The 25,333-nt window shown below is 39.6% G+C and overlaps 1 protein-coding gene across 1 annotated transcript in view; it reads right to left on the bottom strand.

Annotated features, from left to right (window-relative positions):
• Positions 1-25,333, bottom strand: part of nAChRbeta1 (nicotinic acetylcholine receptor beta1) — a 373,117-nt gene that overhangs the window by 312,170 nt on the left and 35,614 nt on the right. The window lies entirely within an intron of this gene.

Below are 25,333 nucleotides of genomic sequence, written 5' to 3'. Positions count from 1 at the left end.
CAATACAAGAAACTTATTGTGGACATAAAAATCAAGCCAGGCCATGATGATGTTGTTAGGACCATCAATGAGCACCTTGAATCTGTAACAAGCAGATTGCTTACAGCAGAAAAGGAAATAACAGGCATAATCGAGAATCCAAAACATTCAGTAATTCTTGAATTGTACAGCATCCCCAACAAAGAATATGATTCACCATTTACACCAGGTGGCAAAATATATATGCTGTCCCCTGCACAATTTTATTACCAGTTTTTTGTTGGGGGCACACTGAGACCAATCAAGATCAAATATTGGCATCAGCCACAGGCACACCACTACCCTACCTTATCAATAACAAATGCTGACAACAAACCGAAAATCACCAGTGTAGAGTTAGAGGATTTTACAGACCCCAATACATTAGAAACAGCCTATGCTGAAGATGATGGATCTCTGGAATTTAAAATACAAATAGGGGACAAATTATATTTAGAAAATCCTGCAGTATCAGCTGCTGAATACCCCATAGTTGCAATATTCTTGTTTACATATTATGTCTAGACAAATTATTGTTGATGAATTACACAGACAAGCCCGACATAATTATAAGAGACTCCCAGTAGTCACAAAAGGCATAGATGATTTATGGCAGAGCGACTTGATTGAAATGGCAACTGGGCAGTTGAAAAACCTAGACAAAATCAACAAGGGCTACAAGTATCTACTCACTGTAATAGACACATTTTCAAAATTTGCCTGGGCTGTGCCACTCAAATCCAAGACTGGATCATGTGTTACAGAAGCCTTCAGGACAATCATCAATCATTCAGGAAGATCCCCGCGCTATTTGCAAACAGATAATGGCAAAGAATTTTATAATTCAGTGTTTCAACAATTTATTAAAAGCCAGGCAATAAAACATTATTCGAGTTACAGTGATCTCAAGGCCTCAATTGTAGAGAGATTCAACAGAACCTTAAAAAATCTTATGTATAAACAATTTACACTTCAAGGTAATTATAAATGGCTTAATATTCTTCCAGAACTTCTACATAAATATAACAACTCGGTCCATTCCACAATCAACATGAAACCCTCTGAAGTAACTTCATCTGATGAGCAAAAATTGATCAGGACTGTTTATTATCCTAGATACCAGCCAACAACAAGAAAGGCCAAATACAGGGTGGGTGATCAAGTAAGAATCAGCAAATATAAACACTTATTCAAAAGAGGCCTTACAAGAAACTGGAGCACCGAATTATTTACAGTGGTTCAAGTTAAACCCGGGACCCTTAACACATATATAATAAAAGATCACCGAGGAGAAATTCTCAAAGGCAGGTTCTATGAACAAGAGCTCAGCAAAACTAAACAGCCTGACACATATCTCATAGAAAAAATCATCCGCAGAAAAGGCAACAAGTTACTTGTCAAATGGCTGGGTCATCCGGAAAACAGCTGGATCGATGCAGACAAAGTGATAATATGAGCACCTGGGATGTTATAAAAAGGCTGCCAGAACCTGAACAACAGAATAAGAGAAATGGCAACTTGCTGCCTGATAATATTAGGTGTCTTATTGTTGGGCCATCTGCTTGTGGTAAAACTACACTAATGGTTGATAATTTTTTATTGGCACCCAACTGGCTAGACTGGAAAAACAGGCACTTGTATGTTTTCTCTAAGAGCTTGGAACAATTAAAATATCAGCAGCTGATGAAGCTATATGATGGATTGGATATAGCTACTTTTGAACCAGATGTTAAGCCACTTGATGAATGTCTCGATAATTCTGTTGTTGTGTTTGATGACGTTATACTGGATAATCAAAACAAGGTTAGAAATTTCTTTACACAGGGGCGGCACAAAAACATTGATTGCTTCTACCTGGCACAGACTTTTTCTAAAATACCGAAGCAGCTGATCCGAGACAACAGCAATTTTATATGTGTGTTTCATCAAGACCATACCAACCTCAAACACATACATGATGAATATGTAGGTGGGGACTTGAGCTACAATGATTTTTCTAAGTTTTGCAGCAGGTGCTGGAGCCAGGACAGTTATGGGTTTGTCACAATTGATATGACAAAAAACACCCAATAGTGGCAAATACAGAAATAAAATCAACGATTTTCTAGACGTTGAAACATATATAAATAACCATGAAACGACCAGTCATTGATGATCTTAAGTTAAGAGATTATCTTGTAAAAAGATTTAAGGGATGGAAATCAGAGAACCGAGGAATTTATGAAAAACACAAACAAACAGAACAGCCTGTAATTGATGCTATTAATAATTTAGGTAAGAATATCAAAACTGTTACAGAGCAAAATCAAGATTTGATCACAGAGCTTGTGCCTGTAGCTGCAAGGAACATATTAGATTATCCATTCACCCCACTTTCCAGTATTCATACACCTAGTCCTGTTGCTCCTAGAAGAATTGAAGCTACTCAGGATCCTATTGAATTGGGTCTTCTTGCTCAAAAATATTTAAGCACACCTAAAGACAACAAAGATGAGGTCTTTGGCTTATATGCTGACACAGAGCTTGATGGGAGCATCATACATAGAATTGGCAATTTCAGAGTAACTTTTATGGGGGATGATATAATTGTTTATTCAGAATCTCGTCTCGGAGAAAAAGGTGCTTTTGTTAAGTACACCGGAACACCTGGGTTGTGGGAACTGATAACTAGGAAAAGGCCTGGCAGCTATACAGATCAAGATTATGAGGATTACAAAGAAATATTAATAAAATCAGATGCTCTATACCAGAACAATGATCCCACTCAAAAAAGAGTCAAGTCTAGCAGTGGGGCAAAATACAATAATTTAATCAAGCCCATATGGTTACAAATTAAGACTGGCAGTGGAATCAAACAATACAACACCCTGCCTAAAGAATTTGTGTGGGTTGATGATGTCAGGAAACTTGTAGATAGGTTATTGGTGATAGCTGGGGAGGAAAATGCTGGGAACCACAATTTTTACAATGAAAAGGTTGGAATTATGGACATGATAAGCACAAAATTGTCTAATTTTATAGTGAATGACCCTAAGGGGATTGGATATCTCATAAAAATTATTAATACTCTACCACCTAAATTTTGGAATATTTCTGAGGGTCGGGGGCTTGTTAATGACATTATAAACAAGCTGCCATTTGAACTACACATTCCAGGCTATCAGTATTGTGGTCCAGGCACAAAATTGGATCATAGATTAAACAGAGGGGATCCTGGTGTTAATCCCCTAGATGCTGCTTGTAAAGACCATGACATAGCATACAACACACATACTGATCTTGACAAGAGACATGTTGCAGACAAGAAATTAGAAGAGGCTGCATTTGGTAGATTTGTAAGCAAAGATGCTTCTTTAAGTGAGAGAATATCAGCATTGGGAACCACCATAGCTATGAGCACCAAACAAAAACTGGGGTGGGGGTTGTAAATATGTATATAATAAACCTACAATGAAGGCCAAGGGTGTTATGTATCAAATACCTTATGCAGGTCTCAAATCTCTTAAAACTATTGATAGTCTTTTGACCAAAAAGCAGCGCAAGAAAAAAAGCTCTTGTCTTGCAAAGGGACATGGTATGAAATTGTTGCTTAGTACCCCCCAATTAAAAAAATTACAGCAATCAAGAAAAAAATTGCATACAGGGGGTTTCATATTTACTATCCCTGCCATCTTAGCTGCTCTCGGGGCTGTTGGGAGCTTGGCCGGGGGATCAGCTGCCATAGCAAAAACAGTGATAGATGCCAAAAAAAATAGGGCAGAATTAGATGAGCAGAGGCGCCATAACCTGGCAATGGAGAAAAAAGGCAAAGGTGTTAAGAGAGCCATGAATAAGTTTAAAAAAAACAAGAGCCGCTTACAAACCAAGATATTGAAGCTTTAATCAAGCCACTGGGCATCAAAAATTTTAGAGGTGTGTACATGCCTGATTCTTTACCGGAACAACCACTCAACAAAGAGTGTGGCATTGTTAATTTGGATGAGTACAAAAATCAGGGCACTCACTGGATCTGTTATCTTAAATATTTAAACAATGAGGCATTTGTGTTTGATTCATTTGGAGGTGTTCCACCTGAAAATTTAATAAAATATCTAAAATCAGCTAATCTTTATTACAATAATGCCCGTGTTCAAAACTTCAAAGATGTTAATTGCGGACATTTGTGTTTATCTGTTCTTAGATATATGTCTCAAATAAATAAACCATCAATTGAAAATTTTCAAAAGGCCTTGTGGTATCTGAAACATCATGGGGGTATTCCATCTCACCAGCCAAAATTCAATATTGAAACTCAAATTACATGATGACATAGTGTATCCCAAAACAATAGCTCTCAGAGCATTTTACGGCATGTACCTGATCCCTAATATTACACACCACAACAACACAATTGCAGTAGGGGATCAAAAAATTGTCATCACTCCAGGGCAGTATAATCTGTCCACTCTAAATGCTCAATTACCCAGAGGTGTAGTGTTAAGTCAAAATTCTGTCACTCACAGAGTAGAGATTGTATCTGCTACAGAAACAGTGGATCTGGGTACTATAGGAGAGCTGTTAGGCTTTGAGAACAACACAAAACTTGAACCGGCCATCAAACACACTGCTATTAATATACCCAAATTCTTAGCCATAGAGACTCTGAATATTCACTGTAATGTGGCCGAGGGTATGATCACCAAATCAAATGGCATAGGCACTCACAAACAAACTGGCATCATTGCAACATTCAAACCTAATTCTGAATTTATGGAGCCAATCATCTACAATCCATCCCCAACATTATATTTTCCTGTGTGCCATAATAGAATAGATAATATTGAATTGATGGTCACTAATGAAAAAGAAGAATTAGTTGATTTTGCTGGAGCCACAACAACTGCTATCATAGAGATTAACATTTAAATAAAAATACATACAATGGAAAATATTGAGAGTTATGAGCTACAATCATTCCCTCCAAACAGGAGGACATTTGCAAATTTAAATCAACCCAACACGGAAATCGAGGTTGATCTTGATGTAGGGGATGGATTTATACACCCCCACAGAGCAGATCTATACATCAAATTTGATGTTGTAAAGCTCGATGGAACAGATTATCCGGCAAATTCAAATATAAGACTTGTAGACAATTTTGTACCGCATCTGTTCTCTGAAATTGAGATCAGAAAGCATGGCGTTGTTATAAACAGAATAGATTATCCCGGCATTACCTCCACAGCTTTGGCCACATTAAAATTATCCAAAACCGAAGCATCATACTACAGAATCGGTGGATTTGAAGCTGGTGATAAAATATTAACCAAGAGCCACACTGTGCTGTTCCCCATGCGCCTGTTGCCAGGATTCTTCTCGGATTACAAAGAAATTATGTGGAAGGGTGGTTTAAGAATTACATTTAGAAGAGCTGCAAATGATAATAATGCTTTGATGAGGTACAGCACATTAAATCCTACAGGGGAAGCTTTGCCTAATACCTTACCAGATGCAGGCAAATGCCTTATTCAGACTATGGAGCTAAGAATCCCAGTTGTTGAATATGAAGCCAGTTACGCTCTTAAATACAAAGCAGATATAATAAAAAATCCACAGATTCCTCTGCAATTTTACACATATCAATGTGTACAGAAGGTTGCCACTGGCACATATTATGAATTTGATGCTACAAATTCATTCTCTAGTATTCAATTTGACATGCCCGATTTTGTAGTGGTATTGTTTCAGACTGGAAGACACAATAATCAGGAAAAAAATTCAAGTAGATTTGATAACTGCAACATCAAGAATATATATCTTAAAAATGGCAGAAATGAGGTTTTTCCTAGAGAAAATTATAATTTAGACATGTCCAAGGATGATTTTCTCAAATTATATGAAGCTTTTTCATCCTTCAAACGTGTCACTACAGGCAATACCGAGATGTACTACACACCAGATGAATTCAAGACACAGAGACCCATGTTTGTAATTAACACCTCAAAAAGAAAACAGGTTGTGGTGAATGATAGAACAAACATTAAAATTATCTGTGAATTCCACGAGGCTTTACCAGATGACACCATATGTAGCGTTATTCTTATAGGTGAAAAATCATATGTTTATGATGTAAGAAATGAGCGGGTCACAGAGCAGTTCTAGAAGCACAATTCAAACACAGAAGCCCTTTGGATATAAAACAATACTTTACCGTCAGTTACCTACCCATTTTATACCACCTCTGCTCGTAGCAGATACCTACCCAAAATACAATACATTTGCCAAAAGTTGAAATACAAAAATATTGTAATTCTGTAAGTTACAGACTTGTGTGCAACAAGACGAGACCTTTGCATGACAATATCCGAGAAGGAATTTCCTCAATATGATGGATGGTCCCTGAAAGGGTGCATAGTGTAGATAAGAATTTCTCTTTGAGTTCCATGACAAATGACATGTAATTTCCCTCGGAAAAGGCACTGTACAGGTAATATCAACAGATATAATCACTCAGGCATACAGAAAGAAGGCAATTACTCTTTAATAATAAATAACTCTCTGAAAAGACGCAGTATAGATTATATCTGTTGGCATACAACTCACGGGCATGCAATAATTTATTGTTGGCCGAAACATGGAACTGATCAAAAAGATTGGAAAGAACATGCAATGTTTACTTGACCTCCATTCTATTGTATTGATTATGCAGTTTCGGCCGTATTGTTGTTACCCAGATAACAAAACTCTGGTGATTCTTAAAAGAGAATAATTTTATGAGCAAAATCTCACATATAGAGTGCCACATCTATCAGGACTCGAACCCAAAGCCCCTTGTTTACAAAACTACAATATTAACATTTTGCCATCAGATTTTATGAGGACTCAAACCCGAACCTTTTGATTACAAGGCAATGCACCACACTCCACTCAGTCTCAGAACCCAATAGATATCAATTCAAGATTCCTGGGATTTTGACAGAAAAACATACTATAAGCTTAATTTCTGGTATAGCCAAAAATATATCAATTTTTGGCAAATTTATGAACAAAAATCTGGCTGATGCAACTTTTATAAGTATGTGCAAATCAATCTAAGAGAGCTCTTCATTTCTGAAAAATTCCCGAAAGCATTTTTCCAAAATTCTTGAATTAAACAAGATTCCACACTTGCTCAAAAAACTCATATGGGCATGTTGAGCAAGTTTTAAGTGTAGCTGAGCTGCTGGAGAAGTACTCTTCCTTTCCGGCACTGTCCGTAGCATAAATACCACTACTCAATCAATCCACAGATATTCATTACCTTTTTCCCTTTTAACTTTCCGTGCTTCACTGAAGGCAATTTTCCTTTGCATTGTGAGACTTTGATTTACATAAATAGGCCCCCCTATGGTGAGACCAATGTCTTTACAGTTTAGATTACGTTTAACCTTTCTCCTTTGAACAAATTTATCTTTATCAGTTCTTCTTACAAATTTAACAACAATATTGGTCGCAGTTTGACCTGGATGTTTTTTGAGCCTGTGACAGGCATCGATTACACCGTCATTAATTTCGATGTCGAGAGCACGACCTACATTTTTAACTGTTGCAAAAACATTTTCATTTGGAACCTCTGGTACACCACAAACTTCAAGCGTATTCCTCCTGCTGTATTGATCAAGTTCATCAACCTGAGTATGAAGTTTGTCAATTTGCTTTTGTAATCTTGCGTTATCACTTTTGAGGTTCTCAATTGTTGTCATACAAGTTTTTGACAACTCACTTTGATTTTTCAGGAGGTTAGAATTTTCGTCCAATTTCTCGTGAGATAGTTTTATTGATTTGCCTAGCTCATCCTAGGTTTGTTTATTAGACTTTTTCAAGTTATACAAATCATCTTTTACACTTAACAACAACTGATAAACTTCGAGTAGTGTAGGACATTGCGTTTGAACTTCCAAAGGCGTATCGCTGGTTATACTACGGCGACGCTCTTGGTTACAGTCGTTACAACGCCATAACTGTTCATTAGAGCGAAGAAATTTGATATCTTCTTTGGCTAGATTTACACATGCACTGTGAAATAAATTTTTACAATCTCTACAGTGAATTTTTAAGTTAGTGTCTTGCCGGGTAACGGGTTTTGAACATTTGCTGCATAATCCCATGATTTGTGTGGATTTTGGGATACCTGGCACAATATCTAGATTATTCGGTGAATAATAATGAGTATATAGCCACCAACATCGGAAATGTCACTTGTTTGTAAATATTTATTTTAAGTTAATTAATTTCGTGGAAGGCATTATTTTAGCATTGTACATATATATGCACATAAAACAAATATATGCTCATAAGCACATCGTAATTACAATGTACTGTCTGTTAAATAAAATCTTAGCAAATTATGTCACATACTTCTAATATGAAGACGTTGTACAGAAATATTATGTTCAAGATACATTTTACACTCTGTAATACTCGCCAATGCTGGTTTATCGCATCCAGAACTACGTTTACGTCTATTTAGAACTGTAAAACCAGTGTGTTAGATTTTCCATCACCTAAATATTTAGTTTCTAAAGAGTTTCTAATGTCATTCCGACATTCTAGCAAATAAAATCGGTTCAAACTACTGTACACATTATTGGAAAGTTCCATGCTGCATATGATATGTAAAGTTAGCCTTGCGTTTTCTGTTTATTTCCAGTTATTTAACGATAAATTTCCATTTCTGTTGTTAATGTATGTTTTCCAGTTATGTCGTAATGTCAATCTTCTGTCCAGATTTGGAAAGAGGAAACATTTTACACCGATTCGCTTGTTTCTTTAAGAGACAACATCAATTTTGCTCTTCGCGCCCATGCTTTGTAGCTTGATAATTAAGCCGGCGAGACAGCGTTGTCAAATTTCAGGATTCCGGCCTTAATAGAACTGGCCGTGTAACACCTCATGAGCTGTCACTACAGCGACGTCCATTTAACCGTGGAAACTGCGGGCTGTCTATCACTGCGTCCGGTGTTGCCTTGTTCAACACATCTTTAATCCGTTGAATAATAATCTGTACAAAATCATTTACAATGATGATGGGTTTTAAAAACAGCTGGAAAGATCTTCAAAACAAGATAAAGATCGTATTCGTAGGACTATCCAACACTAAGAGAAAGTCGCTTCACAAAATTGTAAAGATTCTTTATTGGCCGATTTAAAATATCTGAAAATTAAGAATGGCATTTTAAACCTTTCTACCTGCACTGTGTTTAATTTCATTACGATTGGACCTCAAGGTTTCTATTTATTGCATTTCAAAGAGAGCGGTTGTTTGGAAAACACACAAAAAAACCACTTTTTCTCACGACGATAAAAAAAATTATCGAAGGCATACTCGAAAAAGAAATGGTTACTATAGCTTAACGCAGAATTGAATAAGCTAAATTTTGATGTAGCTCGTTTTTATATAGTTCTGCTGGTTAATTTTTAATTGCAGTTCAAACTCGAGTATCTATTATTATTAATCTGATAGTAGACGGGGCTATTGTGTGCCAAAGTTATGTTTACGCTGAATGCTTGAACCCCAAGTGGCGGGAAACACAGAGAAATAGGAAAAAAAGAACAAGAGAACACTTATGCATGTTCTTACGTGAAATAAAGTCAATCTAATCGTAGTGCTGGCAACAGCCCTCATACCAACTCCCCTCTTCCTGTTATCTTCCTGACGTTATAAGCCTTTATTTCGTTAAAGTTTAAGGTTGATGATGGAACCCCCCGGCGCCCCACAATCCTCCAAGATTGGAATTTATGAGATGATAAATTCTCCATACAAAGCAGCATGGAGAACAAAAGTCTCCCTCAAGAAACAAGAGGACAGGAAAAAAAATGAGTTTCTCTTAAGGGAAGAATTTTGCCTTAGGTTACAACTAGGTGTTGCTCATAGCATTTCGCCAGCGCCACCCGGCGACAACCCAAGATGAGATTTGCGGAATGAAAGGCCACTTTCAATATCTTTCCTTCAAAGGAACCAAGATTGGATTGGATAACACGAATGCTGAAGCATGACTCAAATATAAGCGAATACACGCCTTGAATCCGAATATTTGAAGTGGCTTTAGGTAGGAGATTTCTACGAGGTCCGCGCTGCGCAAACGTATTGCTTTCCTTTTCCACGTTGCTGCTCTTTCAACCTAATCCAGTCCTTCTCAGGGGTAGGATTGCTTCGATAAGCGTCAAAACTTTTTTTTTTGGATTCAGTTCTTTTGTGTTCAGTATGGCACTAGTGTGAAATTATGACAACGCTAAAATGCAAGCAAACATATTTCATGTACAGTCACCAGCAGTAAAATTGGGACACCTAGATCCTGAAATGCTCGCTTCCCTCCAACGCGTCATGTGTGGTACCTAACTCTACGGGGTTGATAGAAGTTGCCAATGAACATTTGCTACTAAAATCCACTTATCGCCGTGGAGTTTGACAACACACACAACGCCTTGCAGAGAAGCCAGTATTGCAGCATTTACGTGTCCCATTTTTACTGCCGGTGACTGTACATATATGATCTGGCACACACAAGGGAGGTACTACGTAGAAATTAACAACCGGGACTCGAACCCATGACAGACCATGCTATTGCTGAGGTAACGTGCTAATCTTGGTCTCGTCGGATTTTATGGTGTAACTGTGTACATAGTACATATCCTTTAATATGCGTGAAATCATAAAGCATCATATAGCTCCACGTGTGGGGCTGTATGATGTCAACCTCTCTTTCACATAGTACACCGTGGACTGCATTTTGCAGGCAAGCGAGGGTCTGGCGTCTGGACTAACAACCAGTATAAATCTCAGTGTGGCTAGTGTTGTGACGGCGCTACATGTTTGTGATTGTTCCTTCAACCATTTCACCTTATCACCCTTCATCCTCATCTTCGCGATTTGCCAAAAGTAACAGACAAATAAACTAACTTAACGAATCAAAAGTTCGATGCCGGAAGAAAGTGGACACCGTCCACGTCACATTGTTCCGGAGGCAACAAATTCTCTTGCGGTACCAATGACACCGACAATTTCATACAGGTAAAACAGCGACAGTGGAAATCAGGTGAAACCAGGCCTGTTTCAGAAGCTCAGTTCGTAGGGCAATGACACGTTATGCCAGAGACAACAGGAACGAATCCCGGTGCGAACGAAAGTCTGCGCAAGTAGTGATTCCAGAGGGGTCCTCCAACGAACACGTGCTAGGGAACGGAATTACGTGGCGAGGAAAATCAACTGCAGCTACCAGCCTTTGCAGCAGCGTGTACTGATTTGCTCCTCCCACTCGATGTCTCACCTTCTGTACCGTTATGCGCGGCCTTGCTCCAGAGATTCCTGGAGTCGCAATCTCTTGAATTTGTTTAAACCTTCCAAGTAACACTGTAATGTCTGTGTACATATGAAGACCACTTGTATGCATTAGTATGCCCATGAACTTGGTAAAGGGGTGTTCGACCCCAAGGAAATGAGATTATGGATAATTTATTTGATAGTCAATGCTACATTACAAAACCATTTTTGGTATCTAACATATTTCAAGGAAAACAATACTAAAAAAAGGGAAATATCTCCATGACTTCTGGGAATGTCCTTGGTTGCATGCATGGCTTACGTCGCTTTTAAGTAACTTTTAGCTAACCGCGACGGGCAAAACGAATGGTTATAAGATTAAGTTGAACAATTACAGTGGACGGGACACAACACAAACCCCACAGAGAACTATAATGGCTCTCCAGACGCCAGAGCCTCGTTAGTATGCAAACTGAAGTGTACTAGTTGGAAGAATGGTTGATATTTGGGTAATGGTCCTTGTTATGGACTTTGGGACTGTATTCCGTCGTAATAGAGAAGTACCCCTCCCTGCAGACATTACAATACAACGCGTGCCAGACGATTGGACACGGCCAGCGGCACTGTCATGTTCGACCCTGGTGCGTCAAATGTGCCGGACAACTTAGTTTCTCAGACTGCCCAAAAAATGACCCGTCAATACTTCCGACGTGCGCCAACTGCAGCCAACACCATTCCGCCAGTTATAGAGGTTGTCCTCTATTTAAGCCTGTAAAAAAGGTGCTCAACACCCCCGACACCACGACGCCAACTTTCCAGGCTCATTCGACGAGTCACCGACTCAGCTTTACCCAACAAGGACTACGGCAAGGAACCCTGTGCACCAACCAGCGACCGACGGCCCAATCAGAAGCCAGCATTATCCTCGCCGCAGAAACCGAGTTTCCAGGCAGTTCGACAGAACACACGCACAACACCTTCAGACGAGTCGAATTTGACCCAAGATTCCTTGCTCAACTTAACAACCGTTATCGCAACCCGATGTTCTCACGACGTTCATCGTACTTCTACAAGAACTGTGGCAAATACGCAAGATATCGGCCCCCGACCAGTGGCAACTACTCATTACGAACCTAACCGCCAGTGTGTATTTGCTTTTTCTATGTATTTATGTTTGCATAATTGTCTAGGGAACAACGCAGATCTTTCCTCCCTGCAACAGTTGCGGGAGGGATTATATAAAATTATGTAATGCCACAACAGAAAATCATGTAAAATTTATGAGATTTCAGCAAAATAAATTATGAACCTGATAAAAAACCTGTCCTGTCCACGAACAAAAGAAAAAGAAAACATTTATATATTCCCTGATGAGGAGAGCAATGTATGCGCTCGAAACGTTGGCTGCCAACATAGGCTTAACCTGGCTGGTAACCCGAGAACACTTGTTCGAATCACGTCGCCAGGAAGGCTACAATTCCTATCTATGATGCTATATTGTTTTCCACGATAGAAAGTAAGTTATAGGAAGTTTAGAATGTCGTTTGAATGTAATTTTACTCTGCTTTTCTTTCACTTTTGACTAATCGCGAAGGTGAGAATGATGAAAATTATGAAGGGACACTTACAAACTTACAATGAACACCCATGCGCAGGCCGGGATTCGAACCTAGGACCCCTGGCGCCTGTGTTAACCATTCCGTCAAGGAAGTCGTCTGTTGTTTTCACGAGCAATGGCAATATAGTCCTTACTGTACAAACAACAACTTTGATTGGTTTTCAACATTATTGGAACATCCTGTCATATATAATAAAATGTACACAAGGGTGTTTCGAATTACATAAGTAATATCAATCTCTTACCATTGTTTCTTTGGGTGTGGTTATGTAACCTTGTCCCTTTTCCACCGCTGTAGGCTATTGGCTACCGTGAAAATGAAAGGGTGTTAAGTGCAATACAACGAACACCAGGACTCGAACCCAGAATCTTCAAAGAGCAGTTCTTGAATTGGAAACTCGCCTCTCTGGGTCCGTTAAACAGCAAATGACAATCTCCTGTCATAGAGAGAGGGGAAGAGAGGGACTGAGAAAGGGAGAGGAAAGATTGAGGCAATGGATGAGATGAAGGGGGAGTATAAAAAGAGAGAGAGAGAGGGGGGGAAGAAGAGAGGGAGAAATTGGATATACCCAATCTTTCTGGTGAACAGTGACGGTAATATGATGTGTCGTATCTCATCACCGGATCTATGTCGATAGAAATCAAAATCCACAAAGAATAGGTCGGGTGGCGGAATGAGAAGAGGATTGCAATAAATATATGTTATTATGCTACATTGTAACATCGAGTCAACAATAGGCGTGTCTTTTGTTTCAATATATCCAGCGTATTCACTTTGAAGTAGCATCAAATGCAGTGCAATTTACTTGTGGACGCCTCCTTCTGTGTGAATTTGAACGAAGAGGTAAATTATAATTGCCATTTTAATAACAATTGTAGCGACGCCAAGGGTCCCGGGTTCGAATCCCAGTCGGGTTTGGTTGTTTGTGAATGTCCATTCATTAATTTCATCATTTCATCAATCATCCCCATCTTCGCAAATTAGCCAAGAGGCACAAAACGCGAAGTAAAATAAACTAAATCAATCAATCAATCAATCAATCAATAACAATTGTAAGACAAACACACATTTCAGAGTGTCAATTTGGTTGCGTAAAGAGTGGTCGTTTAAGAAGACACTCAAACTTTAACCTCCCTTCCATGTGGTACACACTGGGATGCAATTTTTGATTGCTGACGAGGCTCTGGCGTCTGGACACACACAGTCAGAATAATCATTCACCCGGTTTGTATTGTCCAAATGTACCCATCGCATATTATCGTCATTCATTCCCATCGTCGCGATTAGCCAAAAGTTTTAGAAAATAGACAAAAATAAAGAAAATCAAATCGAAATTTTGAGTACCAAAACGTTAGGTCAAGTTTATGCAAAACTTGCTTTATTCATACTTGTAGATGGCATAATTTGGACTGGGGTCACAGATTAAGGTTAGATATAACAAATGATTGAAACCCTTTTGCTACCTAGGTAGATTCCTTGTTCCTGGATTGGTTGGCGCTTATCACCATGTGTAGGCAGTCTCCGCCATTGGGTCCGAGTGTTAGTGTTTCTCTACATTCTTCTTACTATCATGTGAAATATTCACATGCACGCAAGATCACTACATTACACTTCACTGTCTTTAGTTTCTATTGTTGGAATTGTGAGCCTCTGAATGTGAATGTTAAGTCTCAGAGTAAACCTTTAAATATTTACATGCATAACTATAGAGCATACACGTTATAGGAAGATTTAAGAGGGTGGGAATAAAACTACTGCTCTGTGAAGGCTTTTGTGCAAAGAATCGAGATGATTACTTCTAAGCGGGCATTGGGAGAAAAGATGGTTAGGAGTTTGCGATTCTTCTTAGGGGCTAGTTTTTCATGATTATTATGGAGTTTTTGCTAGAAATACGTCATGTTAGCAAAATATTTATGCTCAATAGTACGCGCGTTACAATCCAAAACTTTAGTTTCACCATATTAAAATAATTAGTAATGAGTACATAAGCAAAACCATAATTATACATAAATAACATTAAATTAGTTTTCAGGATTATCATCTCCCTACTTCCTTTCGCCTTAATATCGCCCACACGATTCAATTATCAATTATGCCCTGAAAACAAGCGCAATAATACTATCACCGTAACTCGATCAACACCAGCGTAGCTATACACTGGATGCTCCAAGCCCGGGTTGATAAAGCACACAATCGCCCATTGCATTTCATTTGCCACGTCAGGGAGGCTTAAAAACAACATTGTCACAGATGACACATGAGTTTGAATTCGCTACGTCACACCGAACCGCTAACCAATGTAGGCAGCTTCGGCTATCCATCATTCAAATAGCGAGGTTCCTCTCTGATGCTGGTAAAAGAGCGGTACAACAAGCTGCTGGATAAAGGTGGGGTCGTGTGCGGGAGGAGAAGAGAGAGGGGGGTTAAAAAGGGGGGCAGACCTCTTTCAATCAATACTGCATTACTCATGATTTTTTATCGTACGGCATTGAAGGTATGCATTGAGAAGAGTGGATGGGTGTCACTTCATCGGCTTCGACGGACCGTGAAGGAAGATGGTCAGTCACTGTTTTGGAAAACATGGTCTGCACCAATGGAAAATTCACTATCGGCCCAGTTGATTTTTTTTTCTCTAGTTAGAGGTAAAGGGAGGGGGCAATTGTTTGAAGCAACCCCAATGCTCCTTTCCTCCCCTTCAGACTTGCTGTACACAGGTATGGTCTGTAGACTTTGATCATGAAAATCCGTTCAATGTATATACTTATTTTATATCACTTCTCTACCATTGTAGTTCGTTACGACCAGGATCGATATTACAAGATTCAAAAGAAAACCTTTAGAGTCCAATAAAAATTGTAGAGCACTGTATACCGCCCAAATTACACGAGGTATCAACTGTTATTTACAAAACAAATTCAAGGCTTGTAACGACCGCCATGTTAGGACACATTTCAGTCATATATTTGAATTTATCTTATTCGTATACTTTCATGTTAAGAACTTAGATTAAATTATTGTTTTCATAATTCATGTATATATTTATGTTTTATTTTATGTTATTATATTATTCGCGTATTTTTGCAACATTTATTCAGAATTTATAGGGTAATAATTATCCTAAATAATATATGCAACGTCTTCATTGTTTTTCAAATCTAAAATGGCTAGGATTATTTCTATTTATCACGCAAATTTTGTTGTTTAAGCACGAGTTAAACACATTTCTTCTTAATATGGGTTTTTGTTCAACAATGTACAAGATTGAAGTAATTTGTCTTAGTTATAAATACGTAAACTAAATCTTTATTTAATCATTTTTATGTGCCAGGGCAAATATGAATAATTTGATAAAATCAGTTTCGTTATTTCTATATAGTTTAATATTGTAATATTATAGCAAAGTATTTCTCCCTCGTTTTCAATAACATAACGTTTTCCTATTGGCTGTTTATGTTAGGAGTGGGGAATGACACTTCGTGTATTTGGCGACGTCAAAAGTTCCATGTTGGCATTCTCAATTGTTGCCAACCACAATTGAGCTTACTATCGCTATTTAGCATTAATCTGACATATAAATTATCAGTTTTTCTTGTGTTGTTTTTATGGAATGAATTTGTAGCATTGTACCAAAGAACAATTTGTTATACTGCGCCTCAGGCTTGAGGTAGCAGTTGAGGTCTTGCTGTTAACGGTAGAGGCGGTGCGCTGTTTCTGTCGTGACAAATTTTACTAATCACTACATTGGAGCGAGCAGGACCCAACATATCATTTGTTTGAACTGTGCGAAAAAGTATGTAACGCGCGCGATTCGGTATTGAAGTTTTGGACGTTTTTAAATTTAATGATTTAGTTTTATTTACTGTAACATGTCGGTGGTTACCTTCCAGGGGAAGGGTGGATCGTCTTAAACCCGATCCCTGGATGAGAACTCGTGCTTCCAACCGACCAGCAGGAGCAAGGAGCAGAGTGTTGCCAAATTCGTGACTCGTTACCGGGAGTTGCGATTGTGGTGGCAAGTTGCAGGCTGCAACACTAATCAAGTGAGCTTCAAAACGCCATTTTTGTTGTTTTAAAGATGGCGCCTCCTATACACACTTGCACCAGTGAGGAGGAGTGGTTTCTTGCCCTCTGTCAGCCTAAAATCTACAGAAACTTCTCGGCAAATGAAAATTCAATATCTCTGTGCATGCTTACCACAGCAGCAAGTTTACTAATGGAGGAGAAAGTTGAAAATGGGCTCAGTTCACAGGCAAATGGGTTGAAAGGCCTTCGCAGTGGTTCACAAGTGACAGCACGTAGACCCAAAAGACTTATTCTCAACGTGTACAGACACTAACTCAAAGTTGAAAATATATATATAGATCAGCAATAGGTCTGTGCTAGAATGCTGGAAACTTGTGCAGCCCTACATCCAGAAATACACAATATATAGCAAGAGAGGTTATGATAAGGGAAAGTTCCCCGTGCACATTGCTGCATGAGAGGTGACCCTTTGTGAAGACACCCAAATGTCAACCTCACTTCCTAGTACACCCTGGACTGCATTGAGCAGACTAACGAAGCTCTGGCGCCTGCACCCGCAGACAGTATAATCCTCTGTAGGACATGTGTTGTGTCGTTCGTATATACAGGGTTATTAAAAAAGAAATAGCAGATTTCAAATGTTCATTTCTCACGAACTATAGAAGATAGAAACACGTGCCATACATCAACGGATAGAGGAAGGGTAAAAGTTTTATTGTATACATTCAACATGAGCACCATGTGTTGCCCGACAAACATCAAAACGGTACTATATTTCTTGCCACACACAAATAAACTGGTTCCTACTTATTGAATTGATAGCTACAACAATTCGATGTGTATTGAATGGAACTAGTAGGCAGGATTATGAAACTTTGAACCTTCTTCTATCTATTGATGTATGGCACGTGTTTTTATCTTTTATAGTATATGAGAAATAAACATTTGAAATCTGCTCTCTCTTTTGAATAACCCTGTATTTGTGACTGTCCTTTCATCTATCTCATCAAGTCACCATTCATCCCCATCGTCGTAATTAGCCAAAAGTGACTGAGAAACGACGTAAAATAAACCAAATGAATCAATCAATATTGCACCGTGCCAGGGAGGCACATTTAAGGTATGTGGGAGTAGGTTGCCACACATTCTCGATCTCGGCTATTTTGGAGGTGATATCCTCGTCACCACGCTCAGGTTGCCTTTACGCCCCCCCCCCCCCAGTACTACCCATTTATTAGAGTGCGGGTGAACCACAGAGCTTATTCATGCAGGAAAAAGTTCGAAAAAAATTCGAAACCTGGTCTTCCACATGACGGTATCGACTGGATCACCTCGGCTCATAACAATGGAAAGAAACACACAAAAACATATTCTTGCCTCACTCTGTACAGAACGAAACTTCTTCTCGGTCTTTTTTTTTTTCTACATTTAAGGGAGCTTTCAGATCGAAGCGACTTGGGTCCTATCCAGTCTGTAGAAAAGCTTTCACCGAGCGTGTGCTACCAAGAGACCGAGGCGATACGATGCACACACCATTGAGGAAACAGCCCAGTTCTAGCGACACGGGCATCTTGTCGCGTAACTTCAGTAATGGAGATTTCCTTTATTTCTAGATTTTTTATATTTTATTTCAAGTTAACATTACCACAAATAACAGGATTGATTTTTATATTATTGGCACGTCAGCATATAGGCTTTTGGTGCCATAAGCCACTTATCTACAACCTTGGTGACAATGAAGTTCGACCAGAAAGGAATACGTGATTAAATGCACAGAGGCATAGGCGGTGGAATGGGTGACCCGCAGAAGTGACGCATGTGTGTAAGAGGAGGCGTGTGAGCAGGCAAGAATCGTGATCCCAGCATGTTGCACCCAAGGTCACGTAAAGAACGAAAACGGGGAACAATACGCGTGACATTGAACTTCGACCAGGCACCAGACCCATACGGTAAAATTCCAGATAGTGGCGCATTCGACGGAAGCATGACGTCAAGGACACGATAAGGGAGTCCACTGTACATAAGCGCGTGCTGTGCACCGAGGAACCGCAGTGCATCATCACCATGGCCAGGGGCAAACCTATTGACAACACCGTGAGGAGAAGAGTGGTGGAGTTGCAACGGGATGGACTCAGTGAACGGGAAATAGGGCGCCAACTGAACTTACCCAAGTCAACCGTCCACTGCATCATCAAACACCACCAAAATACGGGTACTACAGAGCCAGGTAAGGCTCCCGGTCGAAAACGCCTGCTGAGCGTACGTGACCTACGGATATTTAGGCGCTATATCCAGACCAACAATCATGTTTCTGTGGCCGAATTACGACTGTGGACTCGAGAACGCTTTCACATTGAAGTGTCAACCAGAACCATTCGCCGTTACCTACAGCGATGCGGTTACCGAGTGTACAAGGCGAAACGTAAACCCTTCCTTTCCATGTTGAACAAAGGCAATCGACTACGGTGGGCACGAATGTACCGGGGATGGACATTTCGGCAGTGGAACAGGGTTTTGTGGACGGAAGAATCCATTTTCAATGTTGTGTACGGGAAAATACGGAAAACAGTCATTTGTCGGAAGGAGGAACAGAATGGAGCAAAATGTTATGCACGTCGGGTACAGAAACCTGCGTCAGTGATGGTATGGGGATGCATGACGGCATCTGGGGTTGGCCCACTACACGTCTGTGAGGGCATTGTGAATGCACACGCCTATACACGCATACTGGAGCGGCATCTTCCCACGGTGCGAAGGCACCTGTTCCACAGGCGGCGTCTCATCTTTCAACACGACAATGCCAGGCCTCATACAGCGCGGCTGACAAGAGAATGGTTGACTCGCCATCACGTGCGAACTCTGCCATGGCCACCATCGAGTCCCGAACTCTCGCCCATTGAGAATGTGTGGCGTGTTCTTAAGCGACGTGTGCAACAGAGGGGACCCACGACAGTGGCTGCTCTTATCGCCTGCCTGCAGGAGGAATGGCACCGCATCGATGTGGAATACCTTGAACGACTCGTCGGCAGCATGCCACGACGCATTGCCACAGTTATTCGCCGACGCGACAGGATCCCCTCTAACAGTGGTCGAACTTCAATGTCACGTGTAGATGGACGAAAATGTTTTATTTTGTGTGGACACCATACATTGCTGCGTTGCAGCGGAAATTTATGTTTTCCTTTGTTCCATGTAGCCTGCTGAATAAAATATGTTCAGCATATGCAAGTGTTCTCCTTCTTTCACAACGCACTCCTATATTTGTGACTGGTCGAACTTCATTGTCACTAAGGTTGTAAAACCAAATTGAGGTCAGGATCTAACAAGAAAATAGCCAGGGGTCCGGGTTCGAATCCTGGCCTGGACATGGATGTTTGTGAGTGTTCATTCATCAATTTCATCATATCATAAACCATCCCCATCTTCGCAAAATTAGCCAAAAGTGGCACAAGAAGCGAAGTAAAATAAAGCAAATCAATCAATCTAACAATAAAATAAAACTAATACTCTCATTGACTCATAACTACCGTAATAACAACTAATGCTATACTGTCTCCGAGGATAAAATATTCATATCCTAATTAAAAGTCGGGGCTGTAAAGGGGCTGTGGTAAGAAGAAACAGGACAGCAGCACCGCCTAGTTGGCTACACTTTTTCTCTCTCTCTGGACTCACGCGTCTGGTTGGTTACAAAGTGCAACACTTAGTGTCTGCACAGTTTGCATTACGTTCCGGAGCGGTGTAATGTGTGGTGTATGATCACGTGGTGCGTGCTAACTAATCAATTGAACGTTTAAAGCAGCAGATAGGCATTTGTTGAATCTTGTGAACTTGAATCCCAGTGTTCGTCTGCTTGGTTGAACGTCATTTCCTTGCACCAGCCTGAAACCGGGATACACCTAGTCTCATAAAGTGCTGCGAACTAGAGGGGTTCCAAGCAGTCCTACAGAAGATTGTACGGTCTGGGGTCCAGGCGCCAGGGCCTCGTTGTCCTGCAAGACCTCAGTTACGTATTATGGAAGTGAGGTTGAATTTTGAATGTCTTCTCAGGTCACCTCTTGCACTTTCATGACCAGAAATAAAGTAACAACTGAATGACGAAAAAACAGTAAATAACTTACTCACAAACATTCTCGTGGTTCGAGAGAAGTTTTGGGCCGTTTGTAAATTCCCCCTTTGCAGCGGTACTCTTTCAGGAACAGCTACTAAACTCAAGTTCCTTGAGCGACTTTTGCCACCACAGTCAAACTTGGAGACGTGTAGAACACGGCGAAGGCCCCGGAGTGGAAATTCCCCCGCAGACATGCAACTGTCTACCATCAGACGTGCGCTTGTCCATCTATCATTGCTCTTAGAGATTCCCACGGGGAATATGACTTATTTATGCACAAGTTTGCCAGAAGCTGCCTCCTTGCAGGCAGTGTGTCTGGGGGAAGATGAGGCTCCGGGATTAATATGTTTTTGAATCTGTCACCAGAGAAATACCCAATGGATCTCTACATCCAATGAATTACTCGTGTTGAAGTCGGTTAGGCAGAACACATCCAATGGAAAAATACGAACGCGGATGTAAAGTTTGGCAATGTTTATTGCATAATTTGTTATACTGTACGGTTCTTGTGTGTGGAATATGCTAACATGGAAACATTATAATTATTATGAAATTAACATATGAGAGATGGAAAGAGGAAGCTAAAAGAAGAATTATGATAAGATATATCGAAGAAAATCAGCACAGAGGTGGTGAATAACGTTGATGAATATAATTTAAAAAGGTTGCAGAAGAAGGATTGAAAAGCAGGCAGAATTGAAGGTTGATTGTGAATAAGTCAAAGCTGTATTACCAAAGGGGGGATAGAAAGGAAAAAAAGGGATGGGGAAAAGGGAGTGAAAATGAGAGAGAATGAGAAGATGGAGACAGATAAGAACAAATGAACTAGATAAGGGGAAATATAAAGAGCGAAGGAGATAGAAAGAAAGAAATGTGTGTGAGAGAGGGAGTGGAACGATGGAAGCAGGCGAGAGGAAGGCATAGAGATATGGAGAAAGGAAGAGAAAGAAAGAGATACAGAAATAGAGGTGCAGAGAGAGAAAGAAGAGGAAAGGAAGTCAGAAATAGAGTAGAGAGAGAGAAAGAAAGGGACACAGAGAAAAGGAAAGAAATAACGAAGGGGAGAGAGAAAGGTTGACAGACGTGGATAGAAGAGAAAGAGGGAAAGATAGAAATAGAGATAGATAAAGAGAAAAAGAGAGAGAGAGAGAGAGAGAGAGAAGCAGGCAGGAAGAAAAAACACCAAACGATTGGAGAGATAGAGAGAGAGAGAGAGAGAGAGAAGAAAGAGAGAGGAGGAAGGGAAAGACAGATATAGAGTAGGGAGAGTGAGAGACAGGAAGAGAGAGGGAGAGGGAGGAAAATAAAGAAATAGGGAGAGAGAGGGGGAGGGTAAAAATAGAAAGAAGAAAGGTAAGATATAGACAGATATGGAGGGTGGACAGAAAACTGAAAGACAGAAATGGAGGTAGATGGAGAGATATTTTGTAATTATTTCAAAACTTGTGTGGTGACCGAAACTGGCATTCAGATCTTCAAGACCGGATAGAAATATTAATTGGTGATGTAAACTTTGTATTTGTTAGCATGTAGGTTGATGACTTCTCGATGTAATTAAGGGAATTGGATAAGTCAATCTTGGGCCTGTCAAGCATAAATTAGTTTTTAGAAGAGACTAATTGATCATTAGTCGAAATAATTATTCGAAAAAATATTTGACCAGGTTTTCAATAATCATCTTTTGAAATATTATACAATCAAACAAGGTTATCGATTTTTAAATTGAATCAGGTATTCCCAAAGTTCATGCTAAATTAATTATAAATTACTAGTGTGTTAATTACTAGAGAAAGAATTCTGAAATTAGATATAGTTAGAGGTATAGAACAAATTTGAATAACCCTGACATTAGATTTGTTTTGAGGATTGGTTGGTGCTACGACTAACGTTAGTTGACTGATTTTTAACAGTCACGGTCCACTTTATGCACATAAAGGCTAATCAGGACTGGACCTACAGTTTAAAGTGGGATCCGAACCACTATGTGCCTGGGTATGGGCGCTTCTTTGTAAATAGGAAAGAACTAGGTTATACAGCGTGACCACAAGAACATTCCGTGATTATAAATGACCACAAAATTTTAATTACGTATCTTAAAAAAAATATACCAATACCATTCGAAAGAACAGATCAAAGAATTTTAGCGGATGTGTAATTGTTGGCGTTAACTACAACAATAGATGCCATAACAATAAAAGAATGAAAAAAAAAACATCTTTCGAATGTTAATGTGTCATTGTAAATGGCATTGTTGTTAGAAGCAAATTGTGTTACTGTTGATGTTTACTGGATATTTAGGTTTGCATTTCAGTTCAGTGTGAATTCTGTAGCGTATAGAGAGAGATTCATTGTAAACCCACAGTCCTATGAAGTCTGTGCGTAAAGCTAGCCTGCGGTTAAACATCCCAAAATCCTACGTACTCGTTTGAAGTTTCATCACTACAAACTGCAGTTACTGCAAAAGTTGAAACCTGAGGACAGTGAAAAACGACTGGCTTTCTGTGAAAATTTATTAACACTTCTAACAACAATGCCATTTACAATAACACATTAACAATCGAAAGAAAGGCTGAAATTCTAAAAATGTGTAAATTTTTAATTTTTTCATTCTTTTATTGTTTTGCCATCTATTGTTGTAGTTTACGCCAACAATTACACATCCACTAAAATTCTTTAAGCTGTTCTCTCGAATGGTATTCGTAATATACATAATTAAAATTTTGTGGTCGTTTATAATCACGGAATGTTTTTGTGGACACGTTGTATATTCCTATTTTAGGCTACCGTTTAATCCTAAAAAATCATGGTTCCAGAGTTTTCATTACACTAACCGCATGTATTAAAAAAGGTAATGCAAAAGTTGTGTTTCATATTGACATTCACTCCTCTGGCGAATCGAGTAGAAAAGTCTCCTCGAGGATATAATAATACAAATACTAATAATAATAATAACAGTAATAATAATAATTTGTAATAAAATTGGTTTACTTTTATTAGTTTATAATATTTAATATTTTATAAGAATAATGATGACCTGACGACACCTATGAGGTACAGTCACGGACCATTGACTTTAAATGGGATCATTACAAGAATGTGGAGTCCGTGACTACAGAAACAAAAAGACCGACAACGATGGATATACTGTAAACTAAGAATTAAGAAACAAGGAAACTCCGTGGTGTAACAGCCCTTGAAGGGCCAGGGCCTACCAAGTGGCTTTCATCGCATCGAGTCCAATCGCTGGTGCTTTCCAGCTTTGGAGACTGAAGTCCAATCAGGCCCGTAGCTAGAGGGGGGCAGAGGGGGCAACTGCCCCCCCCCCTGAGAGCATGCTTTGCCCCCCCCCTGTGAAAAATACAGAACACATTCCTACCTGGAATTCTCACTAATCTCTACTATTATATCCTGTATTACTCTAGCAACACGAAGGTGTGTCGGATTCCGTATAATGTCGTATCCCTTCCAGATTCAGATTTCGGAAAATGATTTCGCAATTTTCAGTATCTAGAACAGTTGTGACACTTTGAGTAGTCTTGTATTAAAAGTGTCTAATGTATTTGGATGTTGTTTTTTTTCTCGAATGTGTTGCTATGAAGTTTGAACTGCATAATTTCATAATTTTTTGTTTCCCAAGTCTATCTTTTGGTAATAGCGAGAGAGAGGGAGTGGATATTTGATTTTTGTTACTTACCATTGCTTTTCTGCCACATCCAGCTAATCGTGGAGATGAGTGATGACGTGAAATTGATGAAGAGACACTCACAAACAGTGCTGCAACCACAAGGGGGCAGGGGCATTGTCGTCCCCCCCAATCTTGGAGGGAAGTTCAATCTAGGGGGGCAAACATTGAAGTAAAGAAACATGACTAGCAGAATCTAAGAATAACAGGACAAATGGATACTCAAGATGGAATAAGTTTTCAAGTGTTTCTTGCATTTTTCTTCCAGACGGCTAAGGGCATTTACATTGGGCACAGAGTGGCAATTGCCCCCTCCCCCCCCGATTTCAAATTTTATAAAAATAAAAGTACATTTCGCAAAATGTTCTTGCTCGCTTCGCTCGCAAGCATGATATCTACTATTCTTATAGTCCGTAGTGCAGAGCCGCAGCTAGGGGTCAGCGGGAGTCAACCCTGGGCCAAAACGATCTAAATGAGAAAAAAAATGTTAAAGAGATTCCCATGGCGCCCAGTGAAATTATTTGCGCCCAATTAAATCAATATTGTTTTCACTTTGCAAATATTTGGATCTAAAGATTTTCCTGCTTGCTTCGATCCCAATA

This window comes from Lepisma saccharinum, chromosome 11 (genome assembly GCF_977018435.1).
Source record: "Lepisma saccharinum chromosome 11, izLepSacc3.1, whole genome shotgun sequence".
NCBI lineage: Eukaryota > Metazoa > Arthropoda > Insecta > Zygentoma > Lepismatidae > Lepisma > Lepisma saccharinum.
The sequence above is the reverse complement of the archived record's forward strand: the minus strand, read 5'-3'. Positions and strand labels throughout refer to the sequence as shown.